The sequence below is a fragment of the Chrysemys picta genome, chromosome 6 (assembly GCF_011386835.1).
Source record: "Chrysemys picta bellii isolate R12L10 chromosome 6, ASM1138683v2, whole genome shotgun sequence".
Taxonomy (NCBI): Eukaryota; Metazoa; Chordata; order Testudines; family Emydidae; genus Chrysemys; species Chrysemys picta.
In genome coordinates this window covers 109,788,085-109,811,108 of record NC_088796.1, presented here as the reverse complement: position 1 = coordinate 109,811,108, position 23,024 = coordinate 109,788,085, and the positions used below count along the sequence as shown (strand labels likewise).

The 23,024-nt window shown below is 43.4% G+C and overlaps 1 long non-coding RNA gene across 1 annotated transcript; it reads left to right on the top strand.

Annotated features, from left to right (window-relative positions):
- The first annotated feature begins 5,955 nt into the window (after positions 1–5,955).
- Positions 5,956–22,350, top strand: LOC101953238 (uncharacterized). Its single transcript, XR_010588679.1, has 4 exons — positions 5,956–6,305; positions 18,288–18,556; positions 18,657–18,751; positions 22,096–22,350. It is a non-coding gene; the product is annotated as an uncharacterized LOC101953238 (long non-coding RNA).
- Positions 22,351–23,024: the final 674 nt, after the last annotated feature.

The window sequence follows — 23,024 nt, the reverse complement described above, 5'->3', positions numbered from 1 at the left end:
TGGTCCATAAAGTGTTTGAAAATAAAAGGTTTCCATTATGCTGCTTTTACAACCAGAGCCATGAGAAGAGCATTGTGGAGCTGTACAGCACCAGTATCAGTGGACAGCAGCATTCTGCCTGAGAAGTACTGAGGCAGGAAGAAAGCCTTATGGGGGGCGGGACTAGAGGAAACAGTTTTTACTGCACACACCTTTTTAGAGATGTAGGATGTACTCCTAGCATTGCTACTAGTTGATAGCCAGTGTGCGGGGGAAGCAATTTCCCTGACCAAGTCCTTGCTCAGCCAAATCCCCTATAGAATGTACAGCTCCTATGGCCATGACAGAGAGACAGACCCCCACTCCTGTCTCCAAACTCAGGAAGTGCAGTACCAGCATTCTATCTGGTAGAGAAGGCTTCCTTTATTCTGTCTCCCCAGCCTCTTTGCTCTTGGTCGAGCCTGAAGCATTGATAGCTGGGTGATATTTTTCATACTGAGAGGAACAAAAAGAAATGGAATCCCTCACCTGATCTGCAAGCCCCCAGGGTTTGCATTTGAAAACTATCCTTACAGTATAAAGCATTTATACCTTTTACACAGTACATTATCAGTGTTTGTTTACCACTTGTGTATGTTAAATTATCTACAGGAGGGCTTTCATACTGTTCCCTAAATTTAACATGAATGTAGTGATTATTATATGTCAAACATTTATAAAATATCAAAATATACAGGCCCCAGAGTTCAAATACACTAGTTTTTGTTCAAAACAAGATTTATGGGCATGCAAAATGTAATGCAAATCAAATGTCATCTACTGTTTCACTTCTTCAGCAAACAAAAAAAATGTAAGGAGAAGATGATGAAATAGAAGTAGTTTAGCTATAAATCTCTCCCTAAATAGGTCGTCTGTGTCACATTGAAGGTAATTTTGAACTGCATAGCTGTGTATGAAAACACCCCAAAAATTTTTTTTTGCTGTAATCAATGCAATAGTAGTGAAAGATGAACCTGTGACAAGTTTGTCAACCTAGGTTGTTGTTCTGTCTGGTATTTATCTGAATAAACATTGTAATCTATAAAAAGCAACAGAGGGTCCTGTGGCACCTTTGAGACTAACAGAAGTATTGGGAGCATAAGCTTTCGTGGGTAAGAACCTCACTTCTTCAGATGCAAGTAATGGAAATCTCCAGAGGCAGGTATAAATCAGTGTGGAGATAACGAGGTTAGTTCAATCAGGGAGGGTGAGGTGCTCTGCTAGCAGTTGAGGTGTGAACACCAAGGGAGGAGAAACTGTTTCTGTAGTTGGATAGCCATTCACAATCTTTGTTTAATCCTGATCTGATGGTGTCAAATTTGCAAATGAACTGGAGCTCAGCAGTTTCTCTTTGGAGTCTGGTCCTGAAGTTTTTTTGCTGTAAGATGGCTACCTTTACATCTGCTATTGTGTGGCCAGGGAGGTTGAAGTGTTCTCCTACAGGTTTTTGTATATTGCCATTCCTGATATCTGACTTGTGTCCATTTATCCTCTTGCGTAGTGACTGTCCAGTTTGTCCAATGTACATAGCAGAGGGGCATTGCTGGCATATATAACATTGGTGGACGTGCAGGTGAATGAGCCGGTGATGTTGTAGCTGATCTGGTTAGGTCCTGTGATGGTGTTGTTGGTGTAGATATGTGGGCAGAGTTGGCATCGAGGTTTGTTGCATGGGTTGGTTCCTGAGTTAGAGGAGTTGTTAGGTGCGGTGCGTGGTTGCTGGTGAGAATATGCTTAAGGTTGGCAGGTTGTCTGTGGGCGAGGACTGGCCTGCCTCCCAAGGTCTGTGAAAGTGAGGGATCATTGTCCAGGATGGGTTGTAGCTCACTGATGATGCGTTGGAGAGGTTTAAGCTGAGGACTGTAGGTGATGGCCAGTGGAGTTCTGTTGGTTTCTCTTCTGGGCCTGTCTTGTAGCAGGAGGCTTCTGGGTACACGTTTGGTTCTGTTGATTTGTTTCTTTATTTCCTTGTGTGGGTATTGTAGTTTTGAGAATGCTTGGTGAAGATCTTGTAGGTGTTGGTCTCTGTCTGAGGGGTTGGAGCAGATGCGATTGTACCTCAGTGCTTGGCTGTAGACGATGGATCGTGTGGTGTGACCGGGGTGGAAGCTGGAGGCATGAAGGTAGGCGTAGTGGTCGGTGGGTTTTCGGTATAGGGTGGTGTTAATGTGGCCATCGCTTATTTGTACGGTGGTGTCTAGGAAGTGGACCTCCCGTGTAGATTGGTCCAGGCTGAGGTTGATGGTGGGGTGGAAGCTGTTGAAAGCATGGTGGAATTCTTCCAGGGTCTCCTTCCCATGGGTCCAGATGATGAAGATGTCATCAGTATAGAGTAGGTAGCGAAGGGGCATGAGTGGACGAGAGCTGAGGAAGCGTTGTTCCAGGTCAGCCATAAAAATGTTGGCATATTGTGGGGCCATGCGGGTGCCCATAGCGGTGCCACTGGTCTGGAGGTATATATTGTCACCAAATTTGAAATAATTGTGCGTGAGGATAAAGTCACAGAGCTCAGCAATAAGTTGTGCTGTGTCATCATCAGGGATACTGTTCCTGACAGCTTGTGTTCCATCTGTATGTGGGATGTTTGTGTAGAGAGCCTCTACATCCATGATGGCTAGGATGGTGTTTTCTGGGAGGTCACCAATGCATTGTAGTTTTCTCAGGAAATCTGTGGTGTCACGGAGATAGCTGGGAGTGCTGGTGGCGTAGGGACTGAGTAGGGAGTCCACATATCCAGACAGTCCTTCAGTGAGAGTGCCAATGCCCGAGATGATGGGGCGTCCAGGATTTCCAGGTTTGTGGATCTTAGGTAGTAGATAGAATAACCCCGGTCGGGGCTCTAAGGGTATGTTGATTTGTTCCTGTGTTAGTGTAGGGAGTGTCCTGAGTAGATGGTGCAGTTTCTTAGTGTATTCCTCAGTGGGATCTGAGGAAAGTGGCCTGTAGAATTTGGTATTGGAGAGTTGTCTGGCAGCCTCCTTCTGGTAGTCAGACCTGTTCATGATGACAACAGCACCTCCTTTATCAGCCTCTTTGATGATAATGTCAGGGTGGTTTCTGAGGCTGTGGGTGGCATTGCGTTCTGCACGACTTAGGTTATGAGGCAAGCGATGTTGTTTTTCCTCTAACCCAGGAACCAACCCATGCAACAAACCTCGATGCCAACTCTGCCCACATATCTACACCAGCAACACCATCACAGGACCTAACCAGATCAGCTACAACATCACCGGCTCATTCATCTGCACGTCCACCAATGTTATATATGCCATCATATGCCAGCAATGCCCCTCTGCTACGTACATTGGACAAACTGGACAGTCACTACGCAAGAGGATAAATGGACACAAGTCAGATATCAGGAATGGCAATATACAAAAACCTGTAGGAGAACACTTCAACCTCCCTGGCCACACAATAGCAGATGTAAAGGTAGCAATCTTACAGCAAAAAAACTTCAGGACCAGACTCCAAAGAGAAACTGCTGAGCTCCAGTTCATTTGCAAATTTGACACCATCAGATCAGGATTAAACAAAGACTGTGAATGGCTATCCAACTACAGAAACAGTTTCTCCTCCCTTGGTGTTCACACCTCAACTGCTAGCAGAGCACCTCACCCTCCCTGATTGAACTAACCTCGTTATCTCCACACTGATTTATACCTGCCTCTGGAGATTTCCATTACTTGCATCTGAAGAAGTGAGGTTCTTACCCACAAAAGCTTATGCTCTCAATACTTCTGTTAGTCTCAAAGGTGCCACAGGACCCTCTGTTGCTTTTTACAGATTCAGACTAACACGGCTACCCCTCTGATTGTAATCTATAATTTCCAAATGCCTGGAAGGAACTGTCTGTTAATATGCTCAGCAGAGATAAACTCATGTTGTTTAGATTTTCTAACAGAGGACCAGCTAATGAACATGTATAAAAGATTGGATGGAATAAATGTTTCCCGACAAGTTAATCTACTCAAATGGCTAGTTATATTGGTCACTGGAAAAGATATTATTAGCTTAAAAAGTTCAATCAATTTAGAAGGTTAAGAGGTGATTTAATCATTATCTCTAAGTATTTACACAAGACGACATCCGATACTGGAGAACTCCTTAATGTAACAAAGCTATTACAAGATGTGATGTCTTGGAAGTTGAAGCCCGAAAAATTGAAACTGAAAAACAATATGCAATTTTTTAACAGAGAGGGCAATAAACCATAAGAACACTTTACCTCAGGTTTGGGGAGAGGTCAATTCTTCATCACTTGGAGTGGACTGGATGATTTTGAAAAAAAAAATCTAGTTCAAATGGATGCAGGAACAGCTCAGTGAAATTCTATGACCTGTGTTATACAGGAGGTGAGAATAGAGGGTCATACTAGCCTTCTTTGGCCTTAAAATCTATGTGTGAGTATATGGTGATGCCAGAAACACAATATTTGTTGACACAATGAACTTACATAATACCAAGCAAGTAACAAGTCTGTGTAATGGGTTTTGAAATGTTATGTAATAGTTGAAGAATACTGAAATGTCATAATTTTATGAACATTGGATGTGACTCTGGTCAGTGAGATAAAGTTACTATAACTATGGTGGGTTATTATTAGACTTCCCTGTATGACCCTAACGATCTGACTTACACTGGGGGTTAGTGGAATGTTTATTATACACTTATAATGCTTCAATTCAGGAAGGCAACACAATGGCTTCCCAAATAAGAACATCGAGGCAAACACTTGAAAGACAACGAGGAAGTCTGTTCATTTCAAGAATCCCGCCTCCTGTCTCCAACAAGAGCCAAGCTTTGTTTTGTCAGAGTTGGGAGTTACCAGATGAAAGGGTTATAAACAGTTCAATGGTGACTTGATTCGGGGAAGGGGAGTTATCAAAGGATTGGGCAGGATTTAAAATGAAGTTCCCCGAAGCGCGGTGAAGGAGGGCAAGGAGCTCTGAAAGGGAGACATGCTGACACAAAACTGCTTGGTGGGTTAAGGGAAGAGGGCTTAGCATTCAGGGGGAGAAGATGGTCCTGTAGGGAGCTTAGACCTACCAGGATCCCCTTGTGGCAGATGGATAGACACCTCATAAGATAGACATGCATAAAGTGTATTTTAAAAACTGTTTTCTCTATGCTTTTAATCTAAATAAATAATACTCTGCCTTTAAGAAGACTGATAACTAGACACCACTGTCACTGCTCCCAGAGGAAAGAGAATTGCAGGTGTTGAACATAAATTAGACATGCCAAGGTAATTGTGGTTGATCAGAGGGGCCTGCGGCCCAGGGCCTAGTCTGAAAGTGGGCAAATCATGTGATTCCACCCTGATCCAGGTTAACAGCTAGAGTCCTGAGTGTGTGTATGATTGAAGAGTCCAGGTGAAACCAGAAGGGCAGCTAATGTGGTAATTGTGACACTATGTGAAGGGAGAGAGGGTATGATTAAAGTCATCTACATGTGTCAGTTACACTGGAATGGAAGTATGCTTGCATTCCCGGTCCTGTCTTCTTTGACTGGAATCAAGGGCATCGACAAATTGTTGCCGATCTTTAGAGCCAGATAATCTTGCAATATATTGTAATCTGAAGGTCAGTGCATGTCTAACATTGCTTCCTGTAGTATTCATATAGGCATATACACATTATGTTTTACTTTTTGCTTCTGTTTTTCTTGGTTTCTATAAAGTTCCAGTTTAAAAATGGCTTTGGTTAGGGTGAAACTGAATTGATTTACATGACTGGTATTTGGGACAGAGAAACAACTGAACTCTGAGTTTTCGGGAGAGAGAGTAAGATGTGATACTTGGGGATCTGTCTATACAGTTTTTGAATTCTGTGAGAGAATATGAACTTTCTGTATGTAGCTTTACCAACCTGCAAACTCCATTTTGAAGATGCAGCCTTTTGCCTTCTCTGTTTGTTTGTTGGGCTGAAGTTCCAAAAGGTAAAGGAATAACAAGAGGGACACCAACATTAAGTGCTCTCCTATCAAAATGGAATGCTTCTATTCATAGACTGGCTCCCAACCAGGTAATCTGGTTGAGCAGAGAAGAGAAGAGGTCACCTGGGCAATGAAGTCACCTGACAGGGGCATCTGATCACCTGAGGAAGCTTGACAGGAGATCACCTGACAAAGGGAACAAGAAGTTATTAAAAGGGCAGGAGCTGCTCTTGTGGGGGCCATTTTCTCCAAACTCAGGGGGAGTCAGAAGCAGTGCAACATGTAAGGCACTGCATGATGCAGCAGACACTGCCTACCTTTCTGAACACGGATGGTCTCCCAAGGGAAAAGTGAGTGAATGGGGGCAGTGCATTTAGTGTGTTTGTGTTCTAAATGATCTGTCCTCTCTTGTTCTTCATATGATTAAGTTAAGAAGCAATTGTCTTAGAATCTGGGCCCAGTGTCTGAGTGTTATATGCATGAGCATCCTGAGAGCGTTCTGGCTCATATTTTCAGTGGGATTCTGCGAGAGGGTGTGTTCTAGCTTCTAGGCTGTCTTGGGTGTGTGTGTGTCCGTGCTGGCCTGGGGACCTAAGGCAAGAGGGCTGGGGATCTACATTTCTGTAAAGGGAAAGCAGACTGTTGGTGCCCAGGAAATGTGCCAGACAGGTCAAGGGAGGAAACAGTGTTGCAACTTTCTGAGACCTGAAAAGCTTAATACACATGGGGAGCCAGAGGCTGGGGTTCCCTTCACAGTAATCCAGTGATCATATAAACAGGGGAGGGTGACTGGATCAGTGCCGCATGGGGAAGGTAACTCTCTTCCAGCATACTGGCCATGTCACAGACACAGCAAATGCTGTGGGGGCCATTGTGAGAAACAGGAGGACTGAAGGATCTACAGTGTAGAAGGGGCGGGCGAACTTTTTGGCCTGAGGGCTGCATCGGGTTTTGTAAATTGTATGGAGGACCGATTAGGGGAGGGAGTCGTGGCCTGGCTCTCATCTCCTATCTGTCCCCCCCCACCGCTGGGACTCCTGCCCCATCCAACCCCCCCTGTTCCCTGATGGCCCCTCTGGGACCCGGGCCCCATCCAGACTCCCCCGCTCACTGTCCCCTGACTGCCCCCAGGCCCCAGCCGCCCCATACAACCCCTCCTCTCATTCCTGATGACCCCTCCAGGACCCCTGCCCCATCCAACCCCCTGTTTTCTCCCACCACCATCCACACCCCTGCCCCCTGACCACAACCCCGAACTCCCCTGCCCTCTATCCAACCCCCCCCTGCTCCCTGCCCCCTTACTGCGCTGCCTGGAGCACTTGTGGCTGGCGGCACTACAGCCGTGCTGCCTGGCTGGAGCCGGGCCATGCCGCCACTACCACGCAGCACAGAGAACGGGTCAGGTCGGCTCTGCAGCTGCACTACCCCAGGAGCTCACAGCCCCACTGCCCAGAGCATCGCGGCAGAGCCAGTAAGCTGAGGCTGTGGGGGAGGGGGAACAGCAGGGGGGAAGGGCTGGGGGCTAGCCTCCCAGACCAGGAGCTTGGGGGCTGGGCAGGATGGTCCCATGGGCCGTAGTTTGCCCACCCCTGGTGTGGAATGTGATACTGACAGTACCTTAAAACGCCAGTATGTTTATTTCATTTTTAGATAAAAATCTCAGGAATTATTCAGATTGTCTGTGCCTCTAGGATCTATCAAACTGGGCTGGAAACTAATGATCATAGACTTGATATCTAAGAAGAAAAAACCTCATTTTTTGCTTACAAAGTGACACTGCAATTATGTCAATAAAATTGGAAAAAATCACTCTGATAAAAGTTCACGGTCAGTTTACAAGCACAGGAAAAAATGAAGCAGATGACTTCAGGAGACAGTCATGGTGTATCTAAAAGTTTAAGACTTGATGGGTTTTGTAGACTTATACCATTTCTGGGCCCACACTGCCAAAGAGCAAACTAAAATCAATAAAACTGGCTTACCATTTCTATGATGTGTGGATTATTGAATGATTTGTTGCCGAATTCCATGCCTTAGAAATATACTAACATATTCCAATTTGGCATGTTCTGTATTTCTCCCAATGATTCAACAGAAAAAAAATGCCCCCCAAAAAATCATGTTTAGTTAAAATTTCTCATTGGAAAATGACATTTTTGACTTTAATATTTGAAATTTCAAAAATGTAAATAATAATTTAGAAAAAACTTAGAAATCCACAGTTAAGTCACTAAAATAACCATGTGTGGGGGGAGAGGGGAGAAGAGGAGAGAAATGTAGTGTTTGTTTTTTTTAATCAGTTTCACTTAATGTAGAACAAACACTTTATACACTAATACTCATTGCATGGTGCCATTAGAGAGCAAAGTTAAAGTTCTTTGGGTGCCTTAACTTGTATTTCCATACCTTAGCATGTTTGGATATCTTTTAAGTTTATTGAAAACAAATCAACAGGTTGTTAGAGCAGTCATCTGCAGGTGCCTTAAATTATGGATGCATGGGGGAGTGAGGTCAAGATGAAGTGCACCATCCAGACACACTATTTTGCTGTGAAGGGACGTTTTCTGCTGCAATTGCTTCATGGAGGAGTGACAGTTGGAAGAGTGGGAATAAGTGCAAATGCAATGAATAAGAAATAGTGACAGGAGAAAAGAGAGGCTAGGATGACCCAAAGTACCTGGTGACTAGACAGACTGCAAGAATTGGACTATAATACTTGGAAATTGTTGCAGGCAATGTTGAAACCACTTTACAAGTACTAACAAACGGAACCTCTTAACAAACGTGTGAGGTAGGAAAGTATCAAAGTCTCTATTCTATAGATGAAAAAAATGAGACACATAACTTGGGTGCCTAGTTTAAGGTCATATGAGAAGTGTACTGTGGAGAGGCTGTTCTAGATTGGATTTTTACAAATATGGAGGAACTGGTTGAGAATTTGAAAGTGGAAGGTAGCTTGCATGAAAGTGATCATGAAATGACAGAGTTCACGATTCTAAGAAATGGTCGGAGGGAAAACAGCGCAATAAAGATAATGGATTTCAAGAAGGCAGACTTCAGCAAACTCAGAGAGCGGGTGGGTAAGAGCCCAGGGGAAACAAGTCTAAGGAGAAAAGCAGTTCAAGAGAGTTGTCAGTTTTTCAGAGACACATTATTAAGGGCACAAGAGCAAACTATCCAACTGCATGGGAAAGATAGTAAGTATGGCAAGAGACTTCCCTGGCTTAACCAGATCTTCAATGATCTGAACCTCAGAAAAGAGTACTACAAAAAGTGGAAACTAGGTCAAATTACAAAAGATGAATATAAACCAGGGGTTCTCACAACAAATTTTTTGATGGCCTCAGAGTGCAGCCTCCAACTCTCTCTGGTGACTTAATTAACTTTAGGAAAAACCATTAAATATGCACAGATACACATCCAAATCATTGTAATTTAGATTTGTAGGGTTTTTTGGCTGACTCGATAATAAAAATAATGTTGCCTCCCCCTTTGGGAGTGATAGTTGTATATTTGTTAATATCACAGCACACTTAGTAGCTACCTGGGAGGCTATGAAAAGTGATAAGTGATATTAACAAACATACAAGTATCACTTTTCACAGATAGCTAGTAAGTCTGCTGTGAAAAGTGATATTAACAAACATGCATGTATTACTTTCCTCAGCAAGCCCCGGGACCCATTAAGCCCTGGACGGGGAAGGCCAAGGTGGGAGGCAGCAAGGACCAGAGGCGATCATGGGATGTATACGGGGCCGGGGGAGGTGACGGTGGGATGGATGCGGGGCCGGGGAGGCAGCAGGGTCGACGTGGGTGAGTGATGAGCACCACTGTTGCATAGCCAGAGCCAGGACTTGGTTTCTGCTGCCATGCGGCCAGGACCAGGGCTCAGTGCCTGCAGCCAGAGCCCAGAGCTGGGGACAGGAACTGAGTGGCCAGAGCCAGGGATCGGAACTCACTGCCATGCAGCCAGAGCTGTGGGTCAGCGCTCTGGGCCAATGCCTGCTGCCGCATGGCCAGAGCGGGGCTGCATGGCTGGAGCCAGCGCCTAACCCTGAATGACTGGAACCAGCTCTCGCTGCTGCACAGCCAGGGCCAGGAGTCAACACCCCAGGCCAGCTCCTGCCATCCCGTGGCCAGAGCCGGGGATCAGGGGCTGGAGCTGTGGGTCAGCACCTGCTGCTGTGCAGCTGGGGCAGGGGTTCAGTGTCAGGGGTTGGGGCTGCATGGCTGGAGCCTGCCACCAGCACCTGCCACCGCACGGCTGGAATTGTGGACCAGGGGCTGACCGAAGCTAGGGCCACATGGCTAGAGCTGGGGTGGGATCGGTACCCATAGTCAGAGCCTGGGGCCTCGTGGCCAGGTTCCTGAATTTCCACCCCTGGAGCCTGCTGCTCAAACCCCCTCCACCCAACGTGGGTCAAGAACTTACCTTGCTTCTGCAGTGATGTGCCCCACCTTTCTCCAGAGGCGGTGCAGGGTGGCACATCCAGGAGCAGCAAGGAGGGAATGAGAGGGGCCAATGCTTTCCCCCCGCTACCCATCACCACCCAGGAGGCTGTTGTAACTGGCTGCATGAAAACCCCCTGGTGATCACATTTGAGAAATGTTGATATAAATAAACAACACGTGCATGTAAGGACAAAATTAGAAAGGCCAAGGCACAAAATAAGATTAGAGACATAAACATTATTTAAACAAATTAGAAGCAAGAAGAAGACTAAGGACACAGTAGGCCTGTTACTCAATGGGGGGGGGAACAATAGCAGAAAATGTGGAAATGGCAGAAGTGCTACATGATATTTTGTTTGTTTTTCACCAGAAAGTTTAGTAGCGATTGGACGTCAAACATAGTGAATACCAGTGAAAATGAGGTAGGATCTGAGGTTAAAATAGGAAAAGAACAAGTTTAATATCTTGGTTGCCAGGGCCTGATGAAATACATCCTAGAATACTCAAGGAGCTGACTGAAGAGATATCTCAGCCATTAGTGAATATCTATTTTTGAAAACTCATGGGAGTTAGCTTCTAGAGGACTGGAAAAGGAAAAGGCTATAGTGCCAATGTATAAAAAGGGGAATAAGGACAACCTAGGGCATTACAGACCAGTCAGCTTAACTTCAGTACCCAGAAATGTAATGGCCCAAATAATCAAGCAATTTGCAAATACCTAGAAGATAATAACATAAGTAACAGTCAGCATGGATTTCTCAATAACAAATCATGTCAAACCAACCTAATAGCTTTCTTTGACAGGTTAACAAGCTTTTTCATGTGTGTGTAAGTGAGTGTGAGGAGAGAGAGAGGTAGATGTGGTATATCTTGACTTTTAGTAAGACTTTTGATACTGTCTTGGATGATCTCCTCATTAACAAACTGGGAAATACATCCTATATGGAGCTACTATAAGGTGGGTGCATAACTGGTTGGAAAACTGTTCCCAGAGAGTAGTAATCAGTGGTTCACAGTCAAGCTGGAAAGGCAAATTGAATGGGGTCCAGCAGGGACAGGTCCTGGGTTTGGTTCTGTTCAATATTTTCATCAATGATTTAGATTATTGCACAGAGAGTACATTTTGCAGACAATACTAAGTTAGGAGGGATTGCAAGTGCTTTGGAGGATAGGATTAAAATTCAAAATGATCTGGAGAAATGGTCTGAAATAAACAGGATGAAATTCAATAAGAACAAGTGCAAAGTACTCTGCTTAAGAAGGAATAATCAGTAGCATACATAGAAAATGGGAAATGACTGTCTAGGAAGGCATATTGCAGAACGGGATCTGGGGGTCATTGTGGACCACAAGCTAAATATGAGTCAACAGTGTAACACTGTTGCAAAAAAAAGCAAACAGCGTTCAGAGATGTATTAGCAGGAGTGTTGTAAGCAAGACACAAGAAGTAATTCTTCCACTCCACTCTGTGCTGGAATATTGTGTACAGTTCTGGGTGCCACATTTTAGGAAAGATGTGGCGAAATTAGAGAAAGTCCAGAGGAGAGCAACAAAAATGACTAAAGGTCTAGAAAACATGATCTATGAGGAAAAAATAGAAAAAAATTGGGTTTGTTACTTATGGCAATGTTGGTGACAGTAATAGCTCAGGAAAGCGAGAACATCACTGAAAAAAATCAACGAGATGGCATCATTTTGGTGGCATGGTCTTATTATGTGGACGAACACGTGTCACACACTTCTGCTGGTAACTGATACTCAAATACTGATGGTTTCTATAAAGAACGTCCTTTCCTTAAATGTGCCTGTCCTTCACTTGTCAATTATCTCACATTTCTGTCATGCTTCTCCCACAGTAAAAATGCCCAGATTGAGCCTCCAGAAAATAACCAGGCTCCTTTTCTCAGTTTATTGCTTATGCAAGCCTCAATTACAAATGTGCATATGCTGGTTTATATTACTTCAGGACAGTCCTTGTATGCAAGGTTCCATGAGCCACACAAAAACTAACTCACTTCAGCTCCCCTCTCTACGCCAATATCACATTAGACTAGTAGTGAGACCCATCAGAAAAAGAATATATAAAATATATATTTGTAACTAAAACCTATGTTAACTCTTTCCTGTCAGTTTCTGACATTGTTGAAGGTTGACTCAGCAGTTCCTCAGCTAGACGTATGCAGGTGTTAGCCTCTCACAAAGGGCTTTTAGGCATTGCCGTGCCTAACTCCTAGGCACACTGCCACATAGTGGAATCCTCAACCCGGAGCTAGACATCCAGGCTCCATGCATGGGGAGAATTAGGCAGCTAAGAAAAAGATCCGCAGAAGTCAACCAGCTGAGTGGGGAGCTGTTTAAACTAGCCAGGAGTGAACTGCTGAGGAAGGCAGCAGAGAGGAGCAAGTGAGGGGGGAGGGACCAGAGAGGAGGGCGGGGCCTTGGGACGGAGCACAGGCAGAGCAGGGGGTGCATTGGAAACCCAGTAGTGGGTGAGGTTTAGGGCCCAGATTCACAAAGGTACTTAGGTGCCTAATTGCCATTGATCTGGGCCTTAGGCACCTGACTGCCAGGGTGGAGAAGCGCACCTATTGCTGACTGGGATTCTTAGCTGTGAATGCTCTCTCCTACAATTGGGCACCTAAACCTTTCTCACAAAGAGTCAGAGAAAGACCTGTCCATTATAACCAATAGCCAAGTGGCTAGGGGACTCTCCTGGGAGATGTGACCTGGGCTTAAGTCCTTGTTCCAAACTGTGCCCTGTGAATGCCTACCAATTTGAGCCCTGCTACGGAGCTAGGCAGGGGAACACCTAGTTTGAGAATCCTGTCTAGGCTTAGGCATGAGCAACAAGTTAGCTATTGGTGGCATCAGGATTTAGGTGGCTTTGCACATGTCTGCCAAGGGAACTTGGATTAGGCATTAGCTGAGTGGTGGTTTTGAGAAAGCCAGTGGTGCCTTAAAGTTGGAGTTAGGTTCCTAAGTACCTTGGTGGATCTTGCCCCAGTTATCTAAAAGTCCTCATACCCAAGAAGGTAATGGCCATCTTTTCTGCTAATGTAGTAAACCTCACACAATGAGGGTAACGCAAATTACTTAGGCTTAAGTGCTTTCCCATGGGATTCTGACATTTAATGTTTAACAATCAATCCTTAAAAGTAAGGATAACTGAGGATTAGAATTGCAGCTGTGCCTAACTCCCCTGCTGAATTTTGCCATATAGAGTTAATACACACATATGTGGACACCATATGTTGTGAAGAGGTTGAAGTTATCAAATTTTCCCACTTGCAGTAAGTGTTTGTCATGACTGTGTTTCATTTTAATTGTCTTGTGTCACACATTATTATTTTTCAAGAGTTTTGTTGTTAGTCCAGATGTTACCTGTTGAACATAAATTGTTGCGTTAGCTCTCAAACATATAGGGTGACCAGATGTCCCAATATTTAATCCTTTGTCCCGCGTCCCGATCAATGTATGATTGGGATGCCATTTGTCCCGATATTTAGGTAAGGAGGTGAGCGGGAGGGAGGTGCCGACTCCATGGGAGCACCCACGTGAAAAAATTGCAGCCAAGCTTCCCCCTCCTTGCCGCCTCCTCCCTCCCTTCCCCCAGCGCACCACGTCCCCACTCCTTCCCACTCCCAGTGCTTCCTGCTGCCTAATAGCTGTTTGGTGACACTTAGTGCTTTCCAGGAGAGAGGGGGGAGGAGCAGGGACGTGGCGTGCTCAAGGGAGGAGCTGGGGACTTGGGGGAAGGGGGTGGAATGGGGGCAGAGCAATGGGGTGGGAAGAGGCAGGGGCTGGGTGAGCACCCACCTGGCAGAGGGGAAGTCGGCGCCGTGGGGTGAGTGGCGGGTGGGGGGGTGAAGAGGTGAGCGGGTGGGGGGTGAGGAGGTGAGCAGTGGGTGGGGGACTGAGGAGGGACGCAGCAAGCCAGTGAAGGCCAGGGGATGAGGAAGTGCGCGGTAGGAAGGGGGGTGAGCGGGGAAGGGGCGGAACCTGGGGCAGAGTGGGGGTGGACTGTGGGCAGGGCTGACGGCACCCCAATGTGTCCTGATATTTTAGTGTTCTGATCTGGTCACACAGCATTGCATCAAATTAGTTTGGTAAGGGGCCCTCACATTTTGTCAAACTGGAAAAAAATAAATATTTTTTTTAAAATATGGGTCCAAAAATCAGCTTCAAAGTAGGGAAGAGGTGGAGACCTAGCTGTGTGATATGCGTCCTCAACACCCCACCCTCACCCCTTCAGTATTATACATCTCCCACCACCACTGCAGTGGCCAAAACCCTTCTTTGTACTCCCACCCATCCAATGGGTAAGACTCTTCCTGCATTACTTCCTTCTCAACATCACAATTACTTTCCTATGAAATCTTAAGGAAGTTTTAATTATTTTTAAGAACGCATCACAATATTTCTAGACACCAAACTATATTAAAATTCTCTCTCTGTGTATATATAGATATAAATAATCTCATTGATAAACTTCAACATTGGAAGAAATTCATCCACAATTAACCTACATACCACCAAACTCATCGTCATCAGGCACAATGACCTAATAACCATCACAATTCGTCTGTACAAACCAGTGGTATAATGAATCACACAGATGACAGCCCTCCACTGAGAATGCCCTAACTTCAACCCTCTGATGTTTTCATCTAGTAATCATGACCAGATGTGCCCCAGCTGACCTCAGCTGTCACAGTGACCCAGAAGGAAAGAGGTAGACTAGGGCACTTGTGTTGAAAATCCCTAAATATGAACATGTACTGGGTGGGGGTATGACATTCTCAGTGGAGGCCTCTCATTTCCCTTTACCTCTTCCCTAGGAAATCAAAACATATATGCTGTGCAATCGTATAAGATGTGCACCAGGACTGAATTAAGCTGCTGGAGAAACCTTAACTTTTGGAATTTCCTGACTTCAATGCTTGATCTCACAGTATGATCTTCTTAGAGTACGAAGATAAACATTCTCTATATTATCACTAAATGGAGCATTTGAGGTTAGAAGTCAACTGTGTCCCTGTGAAATGATAAGGAAAAGATTTACTTATGATCTGGAAGGTGAAGCCGCAAAGGTGATACAAGCACATACTGGTATTCACCCACGAAAGGTTATGCTCCAATACGTCTGTTAAGCACATACCGGTATTTCTGCAACATCATCAATAGCTATTGGCAGTCCTGGGTAATTCAAAGGTTCATTTAGTTTTAGTCACAGCCACAGGACACTAGATGTGATTTATAACAAAGATGACATGTTTACCTTTGATCATTTTCCTGCCCTATTTTTAGGTCTGATGCCAATTCTCTTTGTGAGAGGATTTAAACACTTGGCATGAGAACGTCCTAAAGTAAAGAAAGATCTGAATCTTCCTCAGCAATTCCACACTTGTTAGAAAGCCAGGTATCTTTGTGACTCTCTTCCCTTTCACCCCCAGTACCATCCACTGAAAGTGCCCATCTGTAGAGCTCTGAAGGAAGGAAAAGGTGATGCTAAGTTCCAAAACTCTCTCCTCCTTTTTATTCAAGCTTTTATCCTTTATTCAACCAGCTGCCGGGGTAGGATAAGGGTGTGGGTGTGTGCGCATGCACACGCATTATCAGATAATCACCACAGATAATCAGAACTGTTCCAATTCTAGTACTATCTTCCACATCTTCACAGGCATCAAGAAAATTTAGGATATTTCTGTTCAAAGCAAACAATGTTAAATACTGCATTTCCTCATAGCCAAGATATACCTAATAATATATGTCAGGCTGACTAATTTATCCAGGGCAGGCTACCTGTTCAGACCCAATTCTTGTTTTTGAGACACCTGGACATAAGTTTACCTTGGACATATATGTAATTTATAAAAAAAAAATCCTTGCATCAAGTGGAATTCTTTGTTCGGGATAGGGGCAGGAAAAGAATGGCAAGGGGATGTTGCAGGTTAAGGTGGAGCTGTATTGGCAGAGCTGTGTGTGGAATTGTGAGACACTTCCCCACCTTAAGCCAGTGAAGCAAATTCCCATAGTCCCAAGGATTCATAGGTTCTAAATACAGCCACAATGATTAAAGTGGGAAATGCTCTAAATTGTAATAATTGAAGTTACAGTTGCAAATTATATTGTTGCAGGATTTGATGCCCTTCTGGTGCCTGTTGATCGATTGACTTACTGGTATTAACTTACTCTTGCCAAGTTGATTTGTAGAATGCTAATATTGCCTCTCCTGCTGCTCTCTCCATCTGTTGAGAGCCCAGTGTTGCCCTCCTGTTTCCCATTCTCCATGTTATTAAATGCTACTGTACTTGGTTATATATGATTGAAACGCAAGTAAATGTTGGCTTGTTTTCTGCAGCTTGTTAGTTGAAGAGGGGTAGTGTCTTTTGGGATAGTTCATAGGGATTTTAAAGCCCTTTGGGATACACACCATGAAAGATGCTATAGGGTCACATTTCTTAGTATATGTACAGTTCTTAGAAGAACTGGTTTGAAACAGAATCCAGGATCCACTCCCCTCCCAAACTTTGGATTCTGATTTGAAGCTGGGTCCTAACTAGGCAAGTTGGGCCCATCTCTAATTATTAACAGAGGTAGAAAAGCACATAGAAATTTAGGTGCTATGTAAAGCTTTGCATTTTCCATTCACAGTGCATCATGCAAACATTTTCTCCATTTTCAAATCACACAGGCTCACACCCATTGGTTTTTAGGGGCTTAAACCAACCCAAATACTCAACATGAAACTCAGGTCAAAACAACTTAGTCTTACATGGTTTCATATTGAAACCATGCAAAGTTGTAAGTTTCACATGGGTTTTAATGGAGAAAAAAATCAGGTTCACTAAAACTGTGTCTGTGTTTTTGCCAAATGTTCTCAAACCTCAGCATCTTCAAAAGCCTTTCCACAAAGCAGAGCTGAGTTTCCTGTTGTTAAGCAAACCCCAAGTTAGGCAAGTTTCACATGATTTTGGGTTCCATTACAAACATTTATTGCAGCTCTAGTTTTAATCACAAAATTAGCATTAATTATTCTTTTGGATTTGTACAATAAAAAGGGCCAGCTACTCACAGCTTTACGTTCCCTTGTCACAAACTACAAAAATATAATGAAACTGGACCAACCCAACAGCACAGAACCACCTACTAAATACAAAACTTCCCTCCCCGCATAGATATAACCATCTGAAACCTCATGTTCCACAGTAGCTCACACATACAGGTGTTCCTTGCAGCATGCCCTGAAAGCCAGCAGACCAAGACTATTTCATACTGGGAAGTGAGCTTTTTCCAGAGATGAGGGCCTCTCCTGGAGAAGGCTCTACACAGCCAGCTCCATCTCTTTCAAACAGCTTGAGAGCCTCCTCTTATCACAACTGTGACAGCACGGCTTGAGGAGAGAAGTTGTCTCTTAAAGAGAAAAAGTGTTAAATGGCTTGAGGCCTAAATTAAAACCAACATCTTAAGTACTGAGATTAATTTGAATCCTAAACCCAAACTTCATTCAGTGTTCTAGGAGTGCATCCTCCTGGATCTTAGGGCTCTTTGGGGATGGCATTGTGATGCAAATGTGCACTATTAAAGACTTGGTGAAGCAGGACAGAATGTGGCTTATTTGGGCTGCTTAAAATGTTTGTCCCAACTCTTTAACTGGGCACAACAAATGAGAAATATCCACAATTTTTCAACCCTGAAAAAAGGTTCAGTGTGGGTCTTGGGCAAAGGCTGGAGACACTTCTTATTTAACCAAACAATTTGACATACTCTCACTCATACTTCCCAAAAGGTGGGAAAACCACAGGCATCCACATTCTGTTAATGTGTGTTGTAGTAATAATAATAATAATATCTAGCTCTTGTATAGTTCTTTTCATCAGGAGATCTCAAAGCACTTTGCAAAAGGAAGTCAGTATCATTACCACCATTTTACAGATGGGTAAACTGAGGCATAGAGAAGAGAAATAACTTGTCCAAGATCACCCAGCAGGCCAGTGATAAAGCAGAGAACATATGGAGTCCCAGTCCAGTGCTCTATTTACTAGGCCATACTGCCATCCATTGTAGTAAGTGTCCTGCAGAAAGGGAGAGGAAAGGATGATGCTTCAGATTTTTAAATTGCATCAGGTCTCAACGACAAAATGTGGAGGTAAGCCTGCCTCTCTCTCATTTATACATTCTGTTGGGTCTATGTACTGTAGTACCTGTGCTAAAATCCCACTGTTCTCTGACTTTTGCATTCCCTACAGTTAAGAATAGAATTGAAGGCCTCATTTTGGAAGTTTCTTGTTTATGTGTGTCTGCATATGAACTAGAAGTAGATGATCCTGGGAAAACCCATCTGGTGAGTAAGTTGGTTTATTTGCTCACTTGTTTAATTTGGAAAGGGCTTCTGTGTTTGCCAGACTTATGAACCTAACAGGAGGCAGTAGAGAAATGTCCAAGAAATTCTCTATTTTTCCATTTAGGTTTTGGTTTGTTGCCTCCTGTCTTGAGTGGCTATTTAAAATGTAATATGCAAATTCTCCTCTGCTTGAGTCAATTTGAATGACCTCTCCCTCCCCCAACTGGGTGGTGAGACTGAACATTCTTTGAACATGCTTTCAGGTTTTGTCTATATAGAATGAATTCTCACATTCATATTCAATTCTGAGGATGCTTTGTCAGTTCAGCTTATATTCTTAGTTACATGTCCTTATATGAGAGACTGGGCCAAATTCTGTACCCAGTTACACAGGTGTAAATCCAGAGTAATCCCATTGAAGTCAGTGGAGTTTCTCTAAAGTTACACCTGTGTAACTGAGGGCAGAATTTGGTCCTAGAGTATCTATCCACATATCAGTCTGACAATTACTAACAGGTAGTTAATCCTAAAATGTTATAAATGAAGGGTAGATCTTGGACAGTGTGCAATGGGGGTACATCCTTTGGCCATGCACTCTGCACACAGGGATAGGCACAGCCACAGTCCCCACATTCAGGGGGATATTTTACTTTCAGAAGCTACATTAAAGATGTATGAGGACTGCTACCTCCTAGTGCCCCTGGGAGGGGAGGGGCTGGAGGCCACCCCAAAGAGTCAGGGAAGGGGACATAGCTGATCACAGAGAGGGGATCATATTGGCCCGACTGGTTAGATTTGCACACACTGAAGGAATTGTGCAAGTCAGCCTGGAGCTCTACTGGGATATTCTGTCTATGCATTGACTCTTACTTTGGGCAGTGTTAATGACATAAGAAGATTGAGTTCCATTTTTGGAGGATGTGGGGGACTGTTTCTTCCACTGGTTTGTTCAGCACCAAACACACTTTCAGCACTAAACAAGGAATTATTAATAAAGATAAAATAGCTAATATAAATCTTTGGCCAGACAAAAGTTTGAAGTGGTTTCCCTCTCTTGTCTCACCACACTCTGATATGATACAGATAACCTTTCCAAAATACCATGCCAAAAAAAACAATAGTGCCCCAATATTTGGTATCCAGTGTGGGTGCATCATGATTCACAACTTCAGGGCTTCCTTTTGTCTTTCACATTCTGAACTGACAGGAGACCTTGGAAATAAACAATTGGGGAAAAAAAGACATTCTCTAAAGGTAACTATCAAATCCAATAAGGCTCAAGTAAAAAGGTCCAGCTGTCACAGTAAAATACAGCATATCCACTTAGTGCTCACAAGGTGAGGATAATGCTAACCAGTTGCTGTAGACAGCCCAGTGTCACAGTGACAGCTGAACAAAGGGATATACCGCATAGCAGAGTTCAACCAAAGCAATGCCAAACAATGTTTAATAGCTATGTAAGTAATTATCTTCAGAGGACAAAATGAGAAGGAAAAACACACTTTGTTTAAAGGTCATCATCAATGACAGTAAAAAAAAAAAAATACACCTCACATGAAAGGCATTTTGAGCACAGGCTCTGAAAATGGCTTGAAATTAATGTTACCACTGTAAAAACAACAACCAGTTTAATAAATATAAGGTGAGGGCAAAGGGGCTGGGGTGTTCATTTTGTGAAAGCATGCAATGAAGGGACAGGACCAAGGAGCCTCATGTCTACCTGGCCATATGCAAACTGGCCATCCCTGCACACCTTTAAGAACAGGCTATTCCAGGTTAGTCCCACTGCCAGCCATAGCCTTCATGGGGGGGGAAAAGAGGAAACAGGACCATATTCCTGCTGCCTGATCCTGCATGTGGGGCAGGGCTTCCTGCACAGCCTGGCAGGTGTGTGCTTGCCTGAGGTACAATGCTCCTGGGAGTTGCCTTATAGGTGGATTCAGAGTAGCAGCCGTGTTAGTCTGTATCCGCAAAAAGAACAAGAGTACTCGTGGTACTTTAGAGACTAACAAATTTATTAGAGCATAAGCTTTCGTGGGCTACAGCCCACTTCTTCGGATGCATATAGAGTGAAACATATATTGTGGAGATATATATACACACATACAGAGAGCATGAACAGGTGGGAGTTGTCTTACCAACTCTGAGAGGCCAATTAAGTAAGAGAGAAAAAAAAACCTTTTGAAGTGATAAGCAAGATAGCTCAAGATATCTTGTAGATCTCTCCAGCGCATCATCAGAGATCTACAACCTATCCTGAAAGATGATCCTTTACTCTCACAGATCTTGGGAGACAGACCTGTCCTCGCTTACAGACAACCCCTCAACCTAAAGCAAATACTCAGGCTAATGGGGAACCCAAGGAGGTGCTATGCCTCAGTCAGAATGCCTCCACTGTTCTCTGGGTAAGAGCATCAACTCTTACCATGTCTCCATCCTCAGAGCACTGAAATCGCGCTCTCACCATATCACTATGTAGTCACATTTATGTATGCGGATTTAGGGCCTAATTATCATTAATGCTAAGGTCCCTTTACAAAACTTTGGTAATGCAATGCAGCCTTAAATGGGGGTTAAATTACATTTATATTGCATTACAAATTACATTACATAGCCTGGCAAGAGTGGTGAAAAAGGCCTTAGTGTAAATTAGAATCAGACCCAGTGCTTTGGGGTAGATTAAAGCCTAGATTTCTCATGCCAGCAAATCCTGTATTTCCTTAACTTGTGTAATTGAGATCATAAAAGCAACAGTGTTATAAATAACTCTGAGGATCAAAGACATGATTATATCAGTCTGGAATACATTTTAGACTTTGCATTGCTCATTTCCACTTTCATTCATTTTTCACAGTGAATATCTTGGTTGCGTGTTATTCATGGAACTGTGGCTTTGAGCCCTACAATAAATGTTTAAAAAGCACTATTTACCATTAGGTTATCTTTCATATTGGTGGACAACTAGTCACAACATCCTTTCAAAAGCCAGAGTGCAGTAACAGCGCTGCTGATTGGCCATATTTGATTTTCCTTAAATCATAACCTGATTATGCCTCATGATACATAGAAAAATTATAATAGTAATGTATCCATTTTTCTTATTGTAATAATGTTTTTCTTCTTATAATACTAATGTGTCCAGATTTCTTATTGTATTTGGAACTTTTCTATTTCACCAGCTGTGTGGTAACTAGTAGAGAAGCAAAGCTGACACATTGAGCTATGTCACAGGTAATAGGGTAGCTTCTTTGTAACTTCATGGAATTAACTCAGTAATAACACGTGTTACTCAGAATGTGAATACTGCCACACCCTTATCAAATACTTGCCCCCTGGATCCTCAGGTGACATCAGATCTGAAATGAAGATGGTGGATGAGGGAATAGTAGACAATGCCATATCCTCCGGCTGGCAGATGCTGAAGTTTGCTAACCACCTGAATTAGGCCTGGATACTTTGGTACATTTCAAAAAGAGGCAGCTTTACTGAAAGTGACAGATGACTTATGGACCAGGAACTCTGAGCAAGATTGCCTTTGTTGTATATGTATATGTGTGAATTATTAAGCAGCTGATGCACAAGCTTTTTGCAATGATAATAAAAATAATGAAAGTAGAAATTAAACCGAGTACATGGATATCTTATTGACATTGTTATCAAATAGCCTAACTCCATACACCATTGTTTGATACCTCAAAACATAAGCAGCATCACAAGGTATGAAGTGAAACATTTCAAGTGAATCTTGACTTTTAATAATGCTGCACATTAAATACGAAGCACCAGAACTGCTGCCTTTAATGATGCTGAATACTGTACACAAGTAGTCGCAATGAGCTCACCAACTCAATGAATAAGGGACTACCTCGATGTCCGTGCAAGTGGCAGAGTCTGACCATAAAACAGCGGTCTCTTTAAATATGTCCCAACTTAAAACTGTTTGTTTAAAATAAATATTTCACTACTGATGGGTTTCAAGTTTTTTGCCTGTAGGTGACAGTAGGTAGTGGGAGTTCTGCCACCAGCTCATTTCTGTTTAAAATATATCTGTGATGGGAAAGGACTGGATATGTGAAAAAACAAAATAAAATTAAGGGGAAAGTGTGTATGTGTGTGTGAGAGAGAGAGAGAGCGCGAGGAAAATACAAGTAGAAGACAAGAAAAAAATGTTATCAGAGACCCAAGTTTAAGGATGCTCATATAAGAGAGCTTCGCAAATAATCATGAACATTTTTTTAACATGGACAATCTTACTCAGATCACAAGAAGTACA